The sequence below is a fragment of the Staurois parvus genome, unplaced genomic scaffold, assembly GCF_062004578.1.
Source record: "Staurois parvus isolate SC_StPar_1 unplaced genomic scaffold, SC_StPar_1.0 ptg000306l, whole genome shotgun sequence".
NCBI lineage: Eukaryota > Metazoa > Chordata > Amphibia > Anura > Ranidae > Staurois > Staurois parvus.
In genome coordinates this window covers 7378588-7398571 of record NW_028318102.1, presented here as the reverse complement: position 1 = coordinate 7398571, position 19984 = coordinate 7378588, and positions in this window count along the sequence as shown.

Below are 19984 nucleotides of genomic sequence, written 5' to 3'. Positions count from 1 at the left end.
AGGTTTTTTACCTTCATGCATAGAATGCATGAAGGCAAAAGAGATTGAGCCTTTTGAACCATTTCAATCATGTGCTTCCATCAGGGGCAAAAATGAAAGGGTTAATCATGTCCAGCCAGCAAGGAAAGAGTTAATTATGTACAGCCAGCCAGCATTTGCTAGCAATAATAGGGATCTTAAGATCTGCAGCCTGAGCGATGACTGCTGCGGGGGAGATCTGCTCAGCAGTGCGCTCACAGACCATCTCAGCTTTCTTTGAATGTCTCTCATCTTGCCTGTCCATGACCAGCCATCATTTCCAGGACAGAGCCCCAGATAAGGTGTTGTACTTCTACAGGGCGTCAGGGCTGCGCAAAATCATGTATATATACGTGATTTGCATTTCCAGGTAGGGATGTCAATCACCGGGCCCCAGACAGAAATTCCCTGCCTGCACCTGGCGATCATTAGGGAAAGCTGACAGGGGAAAGACTTGTGTGTAAATAACACAGGTCTCTATCCTGCCAACAAGCACATGCTGCTTTGTATTTCTCTGCACATGCGCACTAGCGTACACGTCACCGCAACGCGGGCTATTTAAATCACCAACACAGTTTAGCCTATGCCTTCTGGTCTATAACGTCCTGTACTCCATAACCTGATTCTGTTGCCTGTATCTGATCTGACCCTAACTAAGAAAGAAATTCGCTTGCACCAACCCAACTTATCCCTGACTATCGCTCCTGTATCTGCACCTGACCTGGATCCTGGTTGCCGCCATACCTACCTGCTGCTGCACCTACGTTCCTGCACCCGCACCTGGCCTGCACCCTAGTTACCGCCATACCTGCCTGCTGCTGCACCCACATTTCTGCATCCGCCTCTGGCCTGCATCTGGATCTTCTGGGTCCTCATCTGCCTACCATCATCTCCAGACTCACCAGGCACTTGTGCCACTCTTGGCTCCGCACCCTCTGTCCCCACTATCAGGGGCTCTGAGCGGGAGTAGTAAGAGGACACCTCCTCTCCACGTCAGGCTTCCCAACCAGGTACGTGACACCATCTGTTGATAGTACAGAGCTCTAGGAGTCATTCTGCACATGCTCAGTTTGGTGTGTATTGCGGGAGAGTTTTTTCTTTCTTTGGGAGGATGAATGCGATCAGCACAGGGCCAATCAGCACTGTCCAGACAGAGGGTCAGGAGTTATGAAGCATCATAGGACAGTGACAGAATGAAACTCCTGCCACAAGCTTTAACCAGTGCTCAGCTGGACACTGATAGAAGTCACAAGACTTCCATATACTGCTGATGAGAAAAGGTATTGAGCAGTTTTTTATTTACTAAAATAATTGTATTTCCATATTCTGTGTAATGTGGGAGACCAGATAGAGTGAAGGCAGGGTTCTGGGTTTAGTAACACTTTAAGGGGTTCTTTACTGTTAGAGCAGTAAGGATGTGGAACTCCCTTTCACAGCTGTGTCAGTGGGGAGTGTAGCAACATATTTAGATGTGTTTTTGGCTATAAAAATAGGGGTTATTTACTAAGACTACATGGTGCAAAATCTGATGCAGCTATGCATAGAAACCAAACAGCATCCAGGTTTTATTGCCAAAGTTTAAATCAACAAGCTGCAGTTAGAAGCTGATTGGCTAACATGCACAGCTGAACCAGACAGATTCTGAGTGCACCAGTTTTAGTAAATCTTCCCCTATGTACAGGGATATGGATATTGAAATGAAACGATGGGGTTGATTTGCTAAAACTGGAGAGTGAAAAATCTGGTGCAGCTGTGCATGGTAGCCAATAAGATTCTAACTTCAGCTTGTTCAATTAAGCTTTGACAAAAAAAAAACTGGAAGCTGATTGGTTTCTATGCAGAGCTGCACCAGATTTTGCACTTTCAAGTTTTAGTAAATCAATCCCTATGTATGTAACAATATAAACCTTTCATCAGCATAAGATGTGCATTAATCATGTACCTTTATGGTGTAATTTGTTTCCCTGTGTGCACAGCCAATACTGGTGTAAGTCTTCGCATTCCAGTGTCAACAGTTTCTGTTTGTGTTCAAACATGAGGCATGTAGCATGGCACATAGTTACATAGTTAGTCCGGCTGAAAAAAAAACACAAGTCCATCCAGTTCAACCATAAAAGGGAAGAAAAAAAATGTATAATTCTATACCCACAGTTGATCCAGAGGAAGGCAAAAAAAAACCCCTAGCAAGCATGATCAAATTTGCTCCTGCAGGGAAAAAATTCCTTGAGAGGCAATCAGATACTCCCTGGATCAACATTACCTATAAATGTTAGTATCCAGTTATATTATGTGTAGCTAGGAAAGAATCCAGGCCTTTTTTTAAAGCAATCTACTGAGCTGGCCAGAACCAACTCTTCAGGGAGTCTATTCCACATTTTCACAGCTCTTACTGTGAAGAAACCTTTCCATGTTTGGAGATTACATTTCTATTCCTCCAGACGTAAAGAGTGCCCCCTTGTCCTCTATGATGACCTCAGGGTGAATAGCTCTACACTGAGTTCACTATGTGAACCACTGATGTATTTATTCATGTTGATATCCCCCCTTAATCTCCTCTTTTCAAGGGAGAATAAATTAATTCCCCTACTTTTCTCATAGCTGAGCTCCTCCATGCCTCTTCTCAGTTTGGTTGCCCTTCTCTGTACTTTCTCCAGTTCCCCAATGTTTTTTTTGTGAATTGGTGCCCAAAACTGAACTGCATATTCCAGGTGAGGTCTTACTAATGATTTGTACCGGGGTAATATGATCTCTCTCTCTCTCTGTCTGGAGTCTATACCTCTTTTAATACAAGAGAGGATTTTGCTCGCTTTAGAAACTGCAGCTGGGCATTGCATGCCATTATTAAGCTTGTGATCTACCAGAACCCCCAGATCCTTCTCCACCATTGATTCCCCCAGTTGTACCCCCCCTAGTATGTATGATGCATGCATATTCTTAGCCCCCAAGTGCAGAACCTTACATTTATCAACATTAAACCTCATTTGCCACATAGTTGCTCAATTAAACAGTGCATTGAGGTCGGCTTGTAAATTGGAGACATCCTGTAAGGACGTTATTCCACTGCACAGCTTGGTGTCATCTGCAAAGACTGAAATGGTATTTATAATCCCAGACCCTATATAGTTTATAAATATATTAAAAAGTAAGGGTCCCAACACTGAACCCTGAGGTACACCACTGATGACCCCAGACCATTCAGAGTATGAATCATTAACCACTACTTTTTGAATACGATCTTTTAGCCAGTTTTCTATCCATTTATATACAGATTTTTTCAAGTCTGTAGATTTTACCTTACATATTAGCCGTGTGTGGGGAACTGTGTCAAATGGTTTTGCAAAATCCAAGTATACCACATCCACCGCAACCCCGCTGTCCAAGGTCTTGCTCACACCCTCATAAAAAGAAATCAGATTTGTTTGACTTCTGTCTTTCATGAATCCATGCTGTCTGTTGCTTAACCCCTTCACACATAAGAGTAAAACAAATCTTCATGCCTAAGCACAATTTTGCAACTTTGGCACGTGTTAGCAAAACCCTACATCACATCACAACCCTTCATCACAATTACTATGTGCATCCAGGTGGATTATACCTTGTTTTTTTAAATTGGGCTTTCATTTGGTGGTAAATGGAAATGGATATCTCCTGATTTATTTTTTATTATGAAAGAAAGACTGTCCCAAAATAGTAAAAAAAAAATAAATTTTTTTGTCACGGTGTGTCTGCAGAGCTGCCCCACCCCCCCCTCCTAGTGCCTGTGTCCTGTGTGGCACTTACCTTCCCCCCTTCTCATCCTGTCACGGCCCTTTGAAGCTGCACCGCACAGGATGAGAAGTGTTACTTTCCTCACCCTGCCCTGATGAGGAGTTGTCACGGTGTGCCTGCAGAGCTGCCCTCACCCCCCTCCTAGTGCCTGTGTCCTATGTGGCACCTTCCTTCCCCCCTTTCTCATCCTGTCATGGCCCTTTGAAGCTGGGCCGACAAGATGAGAAGTGTTACTTTCCTCACCCTGCCGCGGTCATCTTCCTCCCACCCGGGGAGGAAGATGACCCCCTGCGTCGAGATTCACACCTCTCCTGGCCATAAGGCCCCCCCCAAGCGAGTGCGGCGCAGGCACGAGATTTCCAGCACCTGCACTCACTGAAGACAAAGGCCGCACTCTTGAGAGCGCGGTCCGTGTCAAGGGGGTGTGCCTCATTACCCGGGCACCGTCGTTGCCAGGACAACCGGGAGCGTCCTGCAAAAGCTTTAAGAAGGCTGATGCAGGGCTCTCCTGGTTGTTCTGTCCGCTGCCAGCTGCTGGGAGGTCTACGCTGAGGTGAGACCCCCGCAGCCACTCTGCAATACTCCCGGGAATAGAGACTTATTACCCGCTGAGCACTCTGCAATCCACCAGGGAATTGGGGATTATTACCCGCTGGGCGCTCTGAAATACCCCAAGGACTTGAGGATTATTACTTTCTGGGCACTCTGCAATACCCCAGGGACTTGAGGATTATTACCCGCTGAATATTCTGCAATACCCCAGGAAGATTGGGGACTATCACCCGCTGAACACTCTGCTAATGCTCAGGAGGAGTACCTGCTGCTATACTGCCTAATACTGCGTGGCCAGGATTGCTTGTGTTGCTGTGTGCTGGAGTATCAGGACTAGTGCCTGCTGTGTGGACCCTCTGCTGTGTGCTGAGAAGGGTCGCCTCCCTGCTGTCATCTGCTGTGAGCCGGGACATCCCTGCCTGCACCGTGAGTGTCTGCACCCCTGTTTTATCCCTCTATGGACTGTCCATGAACTCTTCCCCCTTCCTCTTCCCTGTCTGGATTACAATCTACCAGAGACTCTAACTTTGCCCCCCTGGGGCCGGATTACAATTGTTTTGGGTCCCCATCCCTGTTCTTCCCCTGCACTGGATACTGGGACGCTACCTTCAGACCCCAATTGAGTGACTGTCATTTTTTCAATAAAGCTTTGTGTGTTTATCATCTGCTCTGTGTGTTTTGTCCCTGCCTACGCTCCATCATAGTTTTATTTTAATTTTTAAATTTATCTGTATATTTCTTGCTACTATCATAACCTACCACCAAAGAACAACGTAAAATAATTTCTTGCACTCCTGACGATCACAGCGGTACCACATATGTGTATATTAGTTGTTGTTTGTACTCGTAGTACAGCCCAGAAACAATAGTGCACATTTTGCTTTTTTTTTTTATAATGCACTGACACCTATACTAATTTAAATAATTTAAAAAAACACACCAAAAAAAAAAAATTCTGACCCTTACCTTTGACCCAAACACTAAGAACCAGAGGTTCAAAGGGATTTGGGTAGAAAGAACCTCCAAACCCTGATTGCAAGGACTTTGGACCTGATGGGATTAATCTGGATGCATTGGAGTCCAGAAAAGGAAGTTGCACCAGTCGAAACCTGGCAGTGAGAGATTGAACTGGACACACCTTAGTGAGCAGGCTGAACTAGTTTGAAATTGAGCCATAGCTGAACCATGAGAGCCATCTCATTGGGACCTCTGAAGCGGACAGGATACCCCAAAACCCCAGAGTGGGACCAATGGTGGTGCACCTTGTTTCGTACCACTGAACCAGAGTTTATGGACTGTTTTGTGCTTGTTTTGCTGAAGTAAGAGATTTTGTTTTATGGACTGTTTTGCATATTTCAATAAAGACTGTCCCTTTTACAAGTGGCTGGCGGTGAACCTGGGCTCCCATATGACACTATTAAAACAACAAAAACATTTAAAAGTATACAATGCCTTTAAAATCTGTGAGTGTAGAGTTGTAAGAGTGTCTGTGTAACATGTACTGTATGTGTAATTACAAATATGGCTTTTAAAGTAAAGGCAGAAAATTATTTTGTAGTCTTATTCTGACATAGAATATTTCCTTGAAATAAGTCTGTGACCCTGCCACATAATCCTCAGCTATCTTCTTGTTAATATATGGCAGACATCAGGGAACAAGCACACATAATTTGTATACGTCATTCATAATCTGCCTCTGTCCTATTTGCCAAATGTCAATATGAGCAAACTCAGTTGTGATCAGGCATATGCCAATGGTTGGATGTGACAGTATTTTAAGTCTTTTGTGTAGGAGACAATGTAGCACTACCCCTGTAGGAGATGATGGTTGATTGGGTTCTTTGTTCTTCTGCCTCAACCTCAAGAACAACCTCAGCCCCACTGACACATCAGGTTAAGCAAATGGACACTGCATTGCTACTGGGAACACAAATATTGATACCCTGCACACAACTGAGGTTCAGAATCAAAAAAGCAAACATCAGACATGTTATTGGTAAATGAACCCAATATATTGTCATGGGTTTACAGTATGCACATAGTAAAGAATTAGGTCAATCACAGTTCACTGGCCAGTATATTCACTAGGCTATAGCAGCATAGAATGGAGATCTATGCAGCTAAAGTACAGTAAACCTGGTAATCCACAAAATCAGCAATAAGTAATGGCATTAGAGAACAGTAACAGCAAAGATAATCCATACTTCATAAACTCCTCTTTAAACAGTGGGCTATATCCACTTTACAATGTACTCTATATGAATGGCAGTGATGAAAAGTAAAACTCACTAAAGAGGTACCTCTCGCTATGAACAATAGGAAAATGTTTGTGAAGCAGCTGTCAGGGCTCCGGGTGTGACCAGAAGTGTGTGGACTGACACAGGGAAACGCAAGCTTCAGATATGGTATAAATAAGACAATTTATTAAAGACTAACAATACAAACATAAACGCAGTGCACCAAACTCCAAGCTAACACAAATACATACAACAAGGTGAAACAAACCCAAACCTAAACTGATACAGATACACAGGTACATACACATATAGAGCACAACGTAATCAGGCAGGCCGGGTCGATAACTATCGGGCAGGTAGGTACAGGAGGAGCAGGCGGAGAGAATGGTCAGGGTCACAAGCCAGGGATAAAAACAGGAGAAGTCAGCAGAGGTCCGGATCAGGCAGGGTCGGCAACAAGTCAGTCGAACAGCAACAGGAATTCAGGTAACAAGATACAGGGGCCCATAGAAAAACACACACCAAGGCACAGACTGCAGGTCTGGCCATCCCTTAAATACACCTCCTAAATCAGCTTCAGGTGTTTGGCTGGCTGCAGGGTTGAGTCTCTGATTGCTGAGAGCACCCGCTGGCCAGCCCTGGTACTGCAGCCCACAAGGCAGGTGAGTCCCACCATTACTGGCAAGTCCATTCCTGACAGTACCCCCCCTCAAGGAGCGGCCTCAGGACGCTCCAAACAGTCCTAGCTGGGCAAAATGTTCCACCGCTCGGGTCTGGTAACTGGCGGGATATCAAAGACTGGCACATCGGGCTGGACTCCGGGCAGCGGCACATCGGGCTGGACTCCGGGCAGCGGCACATCGGGCTGGACTCCGGGCAGCGGCACATCGGGCTGGACTCCGGGCAGCGGCACATTGGGCTGAACACCGGTCCACAAGGCGGGGCAGCAGGCACTGGGCCACCAGGCGGGGCGGCAGGCACCGGGCCACCAGGCGGGGCGGCAGGCACCGGGCCCCCAGGCGGAGTGGCAGGCGCCAGGCCCCCAGGCGGAGCGGCGGGCATTGGGCCCCCAGGCGGAGCGGCGGGCACCGGGCCCCCAGGAGGAGCGGCAGGCACAGGGCCCCCAGGCGGGGCGGCTGGCACAGGGCCCCCAGGCGGGGCGGCGGGCGCCGGGCCCCCAGGAGGAGCGGTAGGCACCGGGCCCCCAGGCGGGGCAGCAGGCACCGGGCCACCAGGCGGGGCAGCAGGCACCGGGCCCGCAGGCGGAGCAGCAGGCACCGGGCCCCCAGGCGGGGCAGCAGGCACCGGGCCCCCTGGCAAGGCAGTGGGCACCAAGTCACCAGGCACGACAGTGGGCTCTGAGTCAATTGGCACGACAGCGGGCACCGGGTCATCAGGTACCGGATCGTCTGGCTCGACAGCAGGCACTGGGTCATCTGGCGCTGGATCGTCTGGCTCGACAGCGGGCATCGGGTCACCAGGCATGACAGCGGGCACTGGGTCATCAGGCATTGGATCGTCTGGATCTACAGCGGGCACCGGGTCATCAGGCATTGGATCGTCTGGCTCGACAGCGGGCATCAGGTCATCAGGTACCGGATCGTCTGGATCGACAGCGGGCACCGGGTCATCTGGCGTTGGATCGTCTGGCTCGACAGCGGGCATCAGGTCACCAGGCATGACAGCGGGCACTGGGTCATCAGGCATTGGATCGTCTGGCTCGATCAGTTCATCAGGCTGGGTACAGACATCAGGCTGGGTAGAGACATCAGGCTGAAGTGCGGGTGCCGAGGCACCAGGCTGAACCACGGAAGGCAGGTTCTCAGACGGCAGGCTCACCGGTTTGGATACTGGCAGGATGGTACTGGTTGGAAAGAATTTTCGCTTTTATCTGGTTTTAACTACTGGAGCACTGCAAGTAAATGCAGGTCTGCAAACGAATGGAGCAGCTGAGGACAGAGAAGAGCTGGAAGATGGAACAGAGGAGGGAGCAGCCGCCACAGAGGACCTCTCCACAGGGCCAAAGAAAGGATAGGTGCAGCGAGTGGGAGCAGGGGACTGGTATGTGGTAGTTAGCAGAGTATACTGGGCCGTCACTGGGGGTGCTGTCGGGGATGCAGGAAGAGTGCCTTGAGCAGAGGAATGACGTTGCAAGCTGACTGAGGCTGGGTGCAACAAGTCTGACCATGTCTGCAGTATGGGTTGAACAAAGCTGAGCTTACACAACGCCTGTCTGGTCAAAGACTGCACTGCGTTTATACAATCCCTTAATACCTGTGGTGAACATGCAGCATAATGCTCCAAGAAGCAATCCACATCATCCTCTAATAACCATACCAGGGACTCTACCTGGTCTGCACTAAATGGTGGCAAAAAGTCATTCCTGCTTTCAGGGGTACCAGATGAAGCCAACTCTACACAAACCTGAATCAAAGGTTGCACCTCAGAGAACTCTGTGCCCTGATCTACTAGAACATGAGCGATCCGTATACATTCTAGCAGTTGATCCCGGGTATACTCCCTCAGAGTCTGATAAGCATATTCTCTGTCATCAAAAACCAGCAGCGACAAATACACAACCTCATCAAGATCCATCCTTCCCAGCAACAAGCCAAGATGGCTTCCCTGTGCAGCCACTTCTGGTCAGGATTGGCCTTGGTGTAATGTCAGGGCTCCGGGTGTGACCAGAAGTGTGTGGACTGACACAGGAAAACGCAAGCTTCAGATATGGTATAAATAAGACAATTTATTAAAGACTAACAATACAAACATAAACGCAGTGCACCAAACCCCAAGCTAACACAAATACATACAACAAGGTGAAACAAACCCAAACCTAAACTGATACAGATACACAGGTACATACACATATAGAGCACAACGTAATCAGGCAGGCCGGGTCGATAACTATCGGGCAGGTAGGTACAGGAGGAGCAGGCGGAGAGAATGGTCAGGGTCACAAGCCAGGGATCAAAACAGGAGAAGTCAGCAGAGGTCCGGATCAGGCAGGGTCGGCAACAAGTCAGTCAGACAGGAACAGGAATGCAGGTAACAAGATACAGGGGCCCATAGAAAAACACACACCAAGGCACAGACTGCAGGTCTGGCCATCCCTTAAATACACCTCCGTAATCAGCTTCAGGTGTTTGGCTGGCTGCAGGTTTGAGTCTCTGATTGCTGAGAGCACCCGCTGGCCAGCCCTGGTACTGCAGCCCACAAGGCAGGTGAGTCCCACCATTACTGGCAAGTCCATTCCTGACAGCAGCTGTCTGAGTGAGAAGTCTTTAGCCCTAGTTCTTCAGCCAGCTAGCGTTGGGGCCCAGTTTTTATGGTGGTGCACATGAGTACAGTCGCAGTAAAGTCTGATGCAGTAAAATGCAGTAAATAATGCTGCTAGTTAGAGGGCCAGTTCCTGTGCTCAGTCTCTACTAGCAGCAACAGGTTAATGGCAGCAGTGTCCAGTACCAGCGATATAGCAACAGGGGTCTCACTGTTCAGATGTCAGCGCACTTCTGGTTCCCCCTGGAGTGACTCCAGTCCTCTGCATTTGGCTGCAGGCTTGTAGCAGGTTGATGTGCACACCTCGGTCTCCTTGTAGCAAAAAGAGAGTCCTTTGGTGTTCAGCCTGTGAAAATACAGATTTCTCTCTCCCTATATGCTTAGCTCAAATTGGGAATTGTAGTCCAATGGTCCATAGATTGCCAAAGTAATGGTTCTTTCCCAAATTTCAACCCCCATGATTCAGTACTGCCAACAATCTCTTTAGCTACTTCTTCTTGTCAGCTCCACCTGGTGGATGGAGGTGAGGTAATATTAACCCATTCAGCTGAAGTCCAGTGAAGACACAGAAAGCACTACAGCACAGTTTCTAAATCACTCTCTGTATCTAGCCATGCACCAGGCTACACACTAAACATAGGAATACGCACGCTTTCATTCACCATCACTTTTGAATTTTTTTTTTGGGGGGGGGGGTTTATTTGCAGTATTTCTCACCTAATGGTGGTCTTTACAGTGTCATGTGATGCATAGAACATTTTGAAGATTCCTTTACATATGTATTCTGATCTGTAACTTTCAATATGAGGTCAAATTTTTTTTTAGTTCACACTCTGTAAACCACGGCCACATCTGCACTATAAAACCAAAATCCTTCAGGGAAATCCTTCAACAGCAGCTGATTTTATTTAGGGCTCATATGAATAATTTATTTTTATGCAATATTAGGACAGATTGCTTTAGTCTGAAATTGGAATGAGCTTGAACATGTTACAAATTCAGTTATAAATATTTTTTACACTTATTTAACAAAATAATGGAAACAATTAATTTATTCACATACAGCAATCTACAAGATTGTTGCTAAGGTGGATAATGTTTGATATATAAAAAAAATTTGTATATAAATTTGCTACAACTTAATATCATGGTTGATATACACTCACTGGCCACTTTATTAGGTAAACCTGTTCAATTGCTTGGTAACACAAATTGCTAATCAGCCAATCACATGACTGCAACTCAATGCATTTAGGCATCTAGACATGGTGAAGACGACTTGCTGAAGTTCAAACTGAACATCAGAATGGGGAAGAAAGGGGATTTAAGGGACTTTGAACATGGCATGGATGTTGATTGCAAACAGGAGTATTTCAAAAACTGTTTATCTACTGGGATTTTCATGCACAACTATCTCTAGGGTTTACTGAGAATGGTCCAAAAAAGAGAAAATATCCAGTAAGCGGCATTTGTGTGGACAAAAATGCCTTGTTGATGTCAGAGGTCAGAAGAGAATGGGCAGACTGGTTTGAGTTGATAGGCAACAGTAACTCAAATAACCACTTGTTACAACCAAGGTATGCAGAATACCATCTCTGAAAGCACAACATTATGAACCATGAAGCAGATACAGCAGCAGAAGACCACACCAGGTGCCACTCCTGTCAGATAAGAACAGGAAACAATGGCTACAATTTGCACAGGCTCACCAAAATTAGACAATAGAAGACCGGAAAAATGTTGCTTGATCTGATAAATTTCGATTTCAGCTGCAACATTCAGATGGTAGGCTCAAAATTTGGTGTAAACAACATGAAAGCATGGATCCATTCTTCATTGTATCAATGGTTCAGGCTGGTGGTGGTGGTGTAATGGTGTGGAGGATATTTTCTTGCACACTTTGGTCCCCTTAGTGCCAATTGAGGATCATTTAAAAGCCACAGCCTACTTGAGTATTGTTGCTGACCATGTCCATCCCTTTATGACTACAGTGTACCCATCTTCTAATGGCTACTTCCAGCAGGATAATGCACCATGTCAAAAAGCTCAAATCATCTCAAACTGGTTTCTTGAACATGACAATGAGTTCACTGTACTCCAATGGCCTCCACAGTTACCAGATCTCAATCCAATAGAGCACCTTTGGGATGTGGTGGAACGGGAGATTGGCATTGTGGATGTGCAGCCAACAAATCTGCAGCAACTGCGTGATGCTATCATGTCAATATGGACCACAATCTCTGAGGAATGTTTTCAACACCTTGTCAAATCTATGCCACAACGAATTAAGGTAGTTCTGAGGGCAAAAGTGGTTCCAGCCCAGTACTAGCAAAGTGTACCCAATAAAATGGTGAGTATATGTTACAAGATTCTTTCTTTGTACACATTTTTGAAGAATGAAACTCAATGGGGTTGATTTACTAAAATTGGAGCAGATATAGTCTGGTGCAGCTCTGTATAGTGTAGAAACCAATCAGCTTCCAGGTTATTTTGTCAAAGATTAACTGAACAAGCTGAAATTAGAAGCTGATTGGCTACCATGCACAGCTGCACCAGATTCTGAGTACTCCAGTTTTAGTAAATTTATCCCAATATGTAACTTGATCTGAAATATATTACTAAGAGTATTGACATGTTACAAAGTCTATTTGTAGAAAATGTTAAATATCTACTATTCTGTAGGTCTTGAAGGCCTTTGCAAAGCTCACAGTTTGAATTTTTGAGAAGTAGACACTGACTGATATTTTTCCAAACAAGACTTAAGAAAAGAAAAAAACCTACATTGCCAACTAAAATTAGGTATTCATTCTTTAAATGAGATATTCATTTGTAGATTACTAATTACATTTAGATGTACCATTATGCAAAATATATTTTGCTGCTTCAGGGTGTTTTGTATAATCACAACTCTGTCCCTAAAGATAAATCTCATATTTCCTCCTGTAATGATGCAGTGCCATGATTCTACTGTTGTTGTTACCCCTGAGCTGTGTCCTTTATTTAGAAAAACAGTTTAAATGCAAATATAACAGATTAGCTAAAATCTTATAATAATAATAATAATTCCAAGGAAATTGTTAATTTAGGTAAAATATACAAAATCTCTTTATCAACTACCAATTTTGTCCAGATACACCTAAAAGTTGAAGTTTAATCAAAACCCAGCTAAAGCTAAACCTAAACCTATTCCCACCCCTATTCTAAGCCTATTCTATTTACTTTGTAAAGAAAAGATCTGTATACTTACCTATTTTGAGGCAGTTATGGTCCGGTCACATCATCTCTGCAGCTGTTGCTTCTGTGTAGAGGAGAGATCGCCGACAATGGCTGCAAATGTCTGGAAGATGACATCACCCATAGGCTTCCTATGGGGCATCCATTGTCAGCTGCCCCTCCTCAACAATGAACCTGCTGCTGATAGCTGATCATTGGACCGGACCAGAGAGCCTTTATAGGTAAGTATACAGATCTTTTCTTTACAGGGCTAGATAGAATAGGCTTAGAATGGGGTGGGAGTAGGTTTAGCCTTAGTTAGATTTTGACTAAATATTAAGAATTTTTTTAAGTGTATTTATTTTTTTATTTTAGTCTATATCCCCTTTGGGAACACCCACCATCTCTGTTAGTCCTATTGACCATTTTTACCAGGACAGAAAGTAAGGGAAAAACAAAAATTTTGAGTTGTCACTGGAACATATGGGAACACTTGCTGTGGTGACAACTGTTTAAAGCTGTCAATATACCGTTCATCAGGAGCCGGACAAATTTTGATCAGAGTGGGCGTCCCTGCTCAATGGAAGGGACATGTTGAAAGATATTCCCCAATCCTTCTGGAGTGCTGCTGGCAGAGTACCAAGTCCCAGCGGTGGGAATTCCTCTATCCACCTCATTTGTGTGGATGGAGTAATCTGTTGATTGAAGAGATTCCCCTCATTTTGGAGACATTTACTCTTATGTCTTGTTGTGTTTACAGGACAGGAAGTGATGTAAAATCTCCTCAATGGTTCACAGCAAAATATCACAGTCATTTTAATTTTATTTTTAATGTAAAGTCAACATTTCATATTTCTGATATGTGCCTGCTGTATCATGTACTATGAAAAAGTATTATTTTCTATTTGTATTACTTTCTTCATGCAACATCTCTGGTGTTCCTGCCAGTCACCCTGATCATTTATTAAAAACTGACCACATTAGGTATGATGGCACAGCATGGTCAGTTCTCTAGCTGTGCTCTCCTGCAATGATCAGACTTGTCCTGACACCTCCCCACCTTCCCACTGCATAGCCATTCACTGAAAAGTTCAGTGTACTTCTGTTTCTCCTTGTCTCCTAGCAGTGGTGTATTTAGGTTTTGTACTGCCCTAGGCAACACAAAAATTGGACTCCCCCACCCTCCTTGGCAGAGAGAGGGCCTCACACCGACCAACACCAGACAGCAACCCCCCCCCCCCCCCCAGCAGAAAGAGCCTGACTTTGACCAAAAACACCCCCACCCGAGAGGGCCTTCCACTAGCACCCTCCCCCCCCCGGCAAAAATACTCACCTTCACAGCTCTGGTCATCCTCGGGAATTACAGTTTGGCTCTGCATACACCATTAAGCAGCCCACAGCCTCTCCCGGATCCCACCCGGTCCCCATGCCCCTTCTTCCAGGGGGCAGTGCTGCCCCCCAAGGCAAATGCCTTGTTTGCCTTATGGTATATACACCCCTGTCTCCTAGTTCCCTAAGCTCCTTATGCAGCTGAGAACAGAGGGTATGTGATCACTTATAAAATGGGAAAACAAGTATTTATAATTTTTTTATATCTGTTTTATACACTAATATTTTGCCTTTCGTTTCTGTTTTAAGCTGAATGGATTTAGAAGGTGAGGGTTTACATATACTTTAATTAAAAATATCTGATAACAGCCCAAGTTTCATTATCTCTATCAATCACTGAAAAGGATCATCACAGCTCTAGTGTAGTATTTCAGACATTGTTTTTCTGTCATAGTACAGTGACCCTCTGTGCTGTGAATACTTTATATGCTACATGCATGTAAATAAAAAAGGGCAAATTTAATAGTTGGGCGACTACAGATATAGTATATAATTAAGTAACTACCAAAGGGCAATTTTTAAACCTTTTTATGTCATGTCGCTACTTTTCCTTTACATGCTACATTAAAACAATCACATTTTAAAAACAGATAAGTCCTGCCAAAATGTTTTGAAAGCAAAAAACACACAAAAGTACACAACTAAGAGTATAAAAATTATTTTTTTAATTTTAATGTAGCACTGCACCAGGGTCTAATTATGTTGTCTACCCTGGAGAAAAATGTACAGCTGTATGCTCTAGGAATCTTTGAGGCTCCTAACTGTGTGAAAAATCACAAAGCCTTATGTGCTGTATTTAAATACAAAAAAATCCTGAATAATTTACTTTTAATTCCAAAAACCAACAGTCCACGTTCATTGCCAGGAGATGAATTCCTATATTTGACAAGTAGACAGAAATAGAGATGAAAAACGTATAAGCTAGGACTTGATAGTAAAGATGACTAAAGGGCAATTTTTTTTTGGATTGGGTAGGGGTGGGTTATAAAGCCTGTCAGTTTTTTTTTTGCTTTCTCTGTCCCATTTCCATTCACTTCCTGTCCCATAGCCAAAATAGGAACTGAGAGCAAATCTCTGCAAAGTAAGGGAATCATTGGCTGCCATCAGAACTAGTGGCTTCATTGGAAGATTTCCCCTCTAATACTGTTCTAGTGAAAAACCAAAATACGGGATTTGCTTTTACTTTCATTCTTGGTGAGAACAGTAAACGGGATAAATAGGGTGAATCTCCCTGATGGATGATCAGACATCAATAAAAACATGACAGATGATCTAATTCATCCCTACTCCATCCAAAACTAACAAAAAAAAAAGTTTTTTGTTGTTTACAAACTTTTATGGAGTAGAAGAGAGCACAATTGTACAATAACATATGAAGAATAAGCTGAGTATGCCAGAGAGGAAAAACTTTCAGTAAAAACAGTAAATCAAAATCTGATGAAACATAAAGATGAACAGTAGTCATAGAAAAAAAATATAATCTTTTGTACGAAAGGTAGGGTAAATCATGTAAAAAGAGGTAGAATTATCAACTTACATACAGTCATGGCCAAATGTATAGGCACCCCTACATTTCTGTCAGATAAGGCACCACTTCACCCAGAAAATTGTTGAAATTACAAATATGTAGGCATTCTCATGTTTATTTCTTTTGTTTGTATTGGTATGACATAAAAAAAGTGGAAAAACAAAAACCAAATCTGACACATTCCATGCAAAACTCCAAAAATGGACCGGACAAAGTTATTACTAAACCACCACCAAAGCCCTACTGCTCAGACATTGGCACCAGTACATCGGACACATTTTTGAACATTTTGGTGCAGTAATGTCAGAGGTCACAGCAACATACAAACTCTCATATAATGCCCTATTCAGTCCAGCAAATGGCATGCTGGCCAGGACATAGATGCCAACTGAAGGAAGGCTGGCACAAGTAAGTTGCAGTCACTTTTTTTTACAACCTATTAAATCACAATGTAGCCACATGAAATCACATATAACCCGTGTGCTTCTTTTGTAAAATGAATATCTTGCTTGGAACTTGGTTCCCCTAAAAGATGCAAGTCTTATTTTTGTAGCCTGAGGTGACCTATGACAGATTGTACTCCAAATGAAATTCTCAGAAGAAAAAATTTACAATAAAAAAATAACTGCAGGGAGATGATTTCTGCGCTTTGTTTGTTATGAATGTTTCTGTTATGAAGCCAAAAGTGTTTGAGGAGCTGACCCGTGACATTCGCTTCTTAAAACGCTAGGCCGGGAGACCTGTAATTGTGACCTGTATCTTCACAGTGCGGTTAGCGACAAAAGGCTTCATTGCAGAGAACATTAGTTCCTGTAAGGCTAAAACATCAGGGAGGGGTAATGTTTGTCTGGGTGTTCATCACTGGAGAGAGATCGGCAATATTTGTTCTATCAACATCATACAGTATTAATGGGAGAGCAGCGGTGGAATGCATGGGTCAGTGTCTAATAAGCACAATAAAGTTGGAGATTTTTGTCAGGGCAGATCAGCTCTATTTCATCCCATTGATTTACTTGGCCAGTGTCAGTGGCGTCATCGTAACTGATAATTTCCTCACTTTTAAACTGCAGTGTTCTGAACATGGTGCTTTATTTTAATGAGCACTTTGATATTCATTTCACTTTCACTTAGTGTGATTGGTTTCCACCTGGTTAAAAGGGAAATGTTCTGAGGTTTATTACCATGTTTACTCATGCAAATATATTCTCATCCCCTTTTGGTGCATTCTCCTGGGAGCAATTACACAAATAAAATATTAACGTACAAGTACAGATACCTGGCTGTGCAGTCCTTCCCTGTGTTTAAGCAATACAAATGTCTTAGATCCTACTCACTTGTCAACAATTAGAGAAGCTTCGCCGTCTTATTAAAAAGTGAGGAAAGGTTAAGTGTGTTGGTACGCAGGACGTGATTGCACTTTTATACTTGACGGAGTAGTATGATTTTTTTTTATGGTGGAAGTAATTTATTGAACAACTCCTAGCTAGTAAAGAAAACATTCAGTATGCTGCTAATATTCTACTTCTGAAGTCTATTTATTTTATATGAACTTTCATGAAGTGTTTTCATGCTATACCACAGCTGAGGACATGATGGGAAATCACCCCAATTCAAAACAACTCTTCCTTACTCTATCCAAAATGGAAAAAAAAAAAGGTTAGCATTTAGTTCTACTTTATGGATTGGTAAGATGCAATATATTACATTTTTGCTTTGGTGTTTAGATATGTTTTAAAGGCAGAATTTTTTTCTACTTTAATGCATTCTCTGCATGAAGGTAAACACTTTCCGCATGCAGCCCCCCCCCCCCGTCTCCCCAATACTTGACTAATCCAGTGATGTTCACAAGAGCTGAGGCTCTCTTGGCCCTCTCCCTTCCCATTGGCTCTCACTGCTTTCAATTACAGCCAGTGAAGAGGGAGCTGGGAGCAAGGCCAAGATGAGCTTTGTTTGTCAATGGACAAACACAGAGGAGGAGGAGCCAGGAGCGCTGGTGGGAGACCCAAGGAGAGGAGGAATATTTTAATGAAAGTGTTTAAGATGTCCGAGCCTTGTTGTTGCTAAATGAATAGTTTTAATAATGTTAAAGCGGAACTTCACCCAAAAGGGAAAGTGCTCCACTTTTCCTCCTCCTCTCTCATATTTGGGATATTTCTTGGGGGGGGGGGTGGCAGATACCTGATTTTGACAGGCACCTGCTCCTACTTGCCTAGCAGTCGGAGCAGACGTTTGGCCCCCCTACTTCCCCCACAGGCTCCTGGAACACATCACAGGTCCCGAAAGACTGCGGGACTAGTGGGAAGCTGGCTGTGAAGCCGTAAGGAGTCACAGTCAGCTGCCCACAGTTAAGATCCTGGTGCCAGAACCTGAATACTGGGACAGAGACAAGTTGGGTGAGAACATTGCTGGATCCTGGGACTTGTAAATGTGTGTTTTTTTAAAAGTCAGCTACAATATTTGTAGGTGCTGACTTTCAATTTTTGTTTACAGGGTGAATATCCTCTTTAAGAGTTTGAGTATTGAGCAACTGTTATCAAATTCTCCATACATGTTTCTGGTAGCAAGTAAAGAGTTACCTTGAATATTGCAAACTTGCAGCACAGCTCAAAGCCAGAGAGAAAGAACCTTCCCCGCCGATGTCCAGAAAATGGGAGCAGGCGTTCAAATGCACTAATTCAGGTGTGTTGGTAAGCAGAAGATGGATGCAACCATCCCAATCCTAGTAATGGTGTTGACCTCAGCCACTGCTCCAGCCATGCCACCCTGATGAGGGGGGGGGGCTCGTGACAAAGTCCACTGTGCAGAGCGAAATGCGTGGCTGGAGCGGCAGCTGAGGTCAACACTATTACTAGGATTGCGCTAGTTCGAGCAGCGTCCAACTTCTTTTTCCTGGTTTGGGCAGCGTCCATCTTTTTTAACCTGGTTTGAGAAGCGTCCATCTTCTTTTACCTGGTTTGAGCAGCGTCCATCTTCTTTTTCCTGGTTTGAGCAGTGTCCATCTTCTTTTTCCTGGTTCGAGCAGCGTCCATCTTCTTTTTCCTGGTTTGAGCAGTGTCCATCTTCTTTTACCTGGTTTGAACAGCGTCCATCTTCTTTTACTTGGTTTGAGAAGCGTCCATCTTTTTTTACCTGGTTTGAGAAGTGCACATCTTCTTTTACCTGGTTTGAGCAGTGTCCATCTTCTTTTACCTGGTTCGAGCAGCGTCCATCTTCTTTTTCCTGGTTCGAGCAGCGTCCATCTTCTTTTTCCTGGTTTGAGCAGCGTCTATCTTCTTTTTCCTGGTTTGAACAGCGTCCATCTTCTTTTACTTGGTTTGAGCACGTCCATCTTCTTTTACTGGTTTGAGCAGCGTCCATATTATTTTACCTGGTTTGAGCAGCATCCATCTTCTTTTTCCTGGTTTGAGCAGTGTCCATCTTCTTTTTCCTGGTTCGAGCAGCGTCCATCTTCTTTTTCCTGGTTCGAGCAGCGTCCATCTTCTTTTACCTGGTTTGAGCAGCGTCCATCTTCTTTTTCCTGGTTCGAGCAGCGTCCATCTTCTTTTTCCTGGTTCGAGCAGCGTCCATCTTCTTTTTCCTGGTTTGAGCAGTGTCCATCTTCTTTTTCCTGGTTTGAGCAGTGTCCATCTTCTTTTACCTGGTTTGAGCAGTGTCCATCTTCTTTTACCTGGTTTGAGCAGTGTCCATCTTTTTTTACTTGGTTTGAGCAGTGTACATCTTCTTTTTCCTGGTTTGAGCAGTGTCCATCTTCTTTTTCCTGGTTTGAGCAGTGTCCATCTTCTTTTTCCTGGTTTGAGCAGTGTCCATCTTCTTTTACTTGGTTTGAGCAGTGTCCATCTTCTTTTTCCTGGTTTGAGCAGTGTCCATCTTCTTTTACTTGGTTTGAGCAGTGTCCATCTTCTTTTTCCTGGTTTGAGCAGTGTCCATCTTCTTTTACCTTGTTTGAGCAGTGTCCATCTTCTTTTACCTGGTTTGAGCAGTGTCCATCTTTTTTTACTTG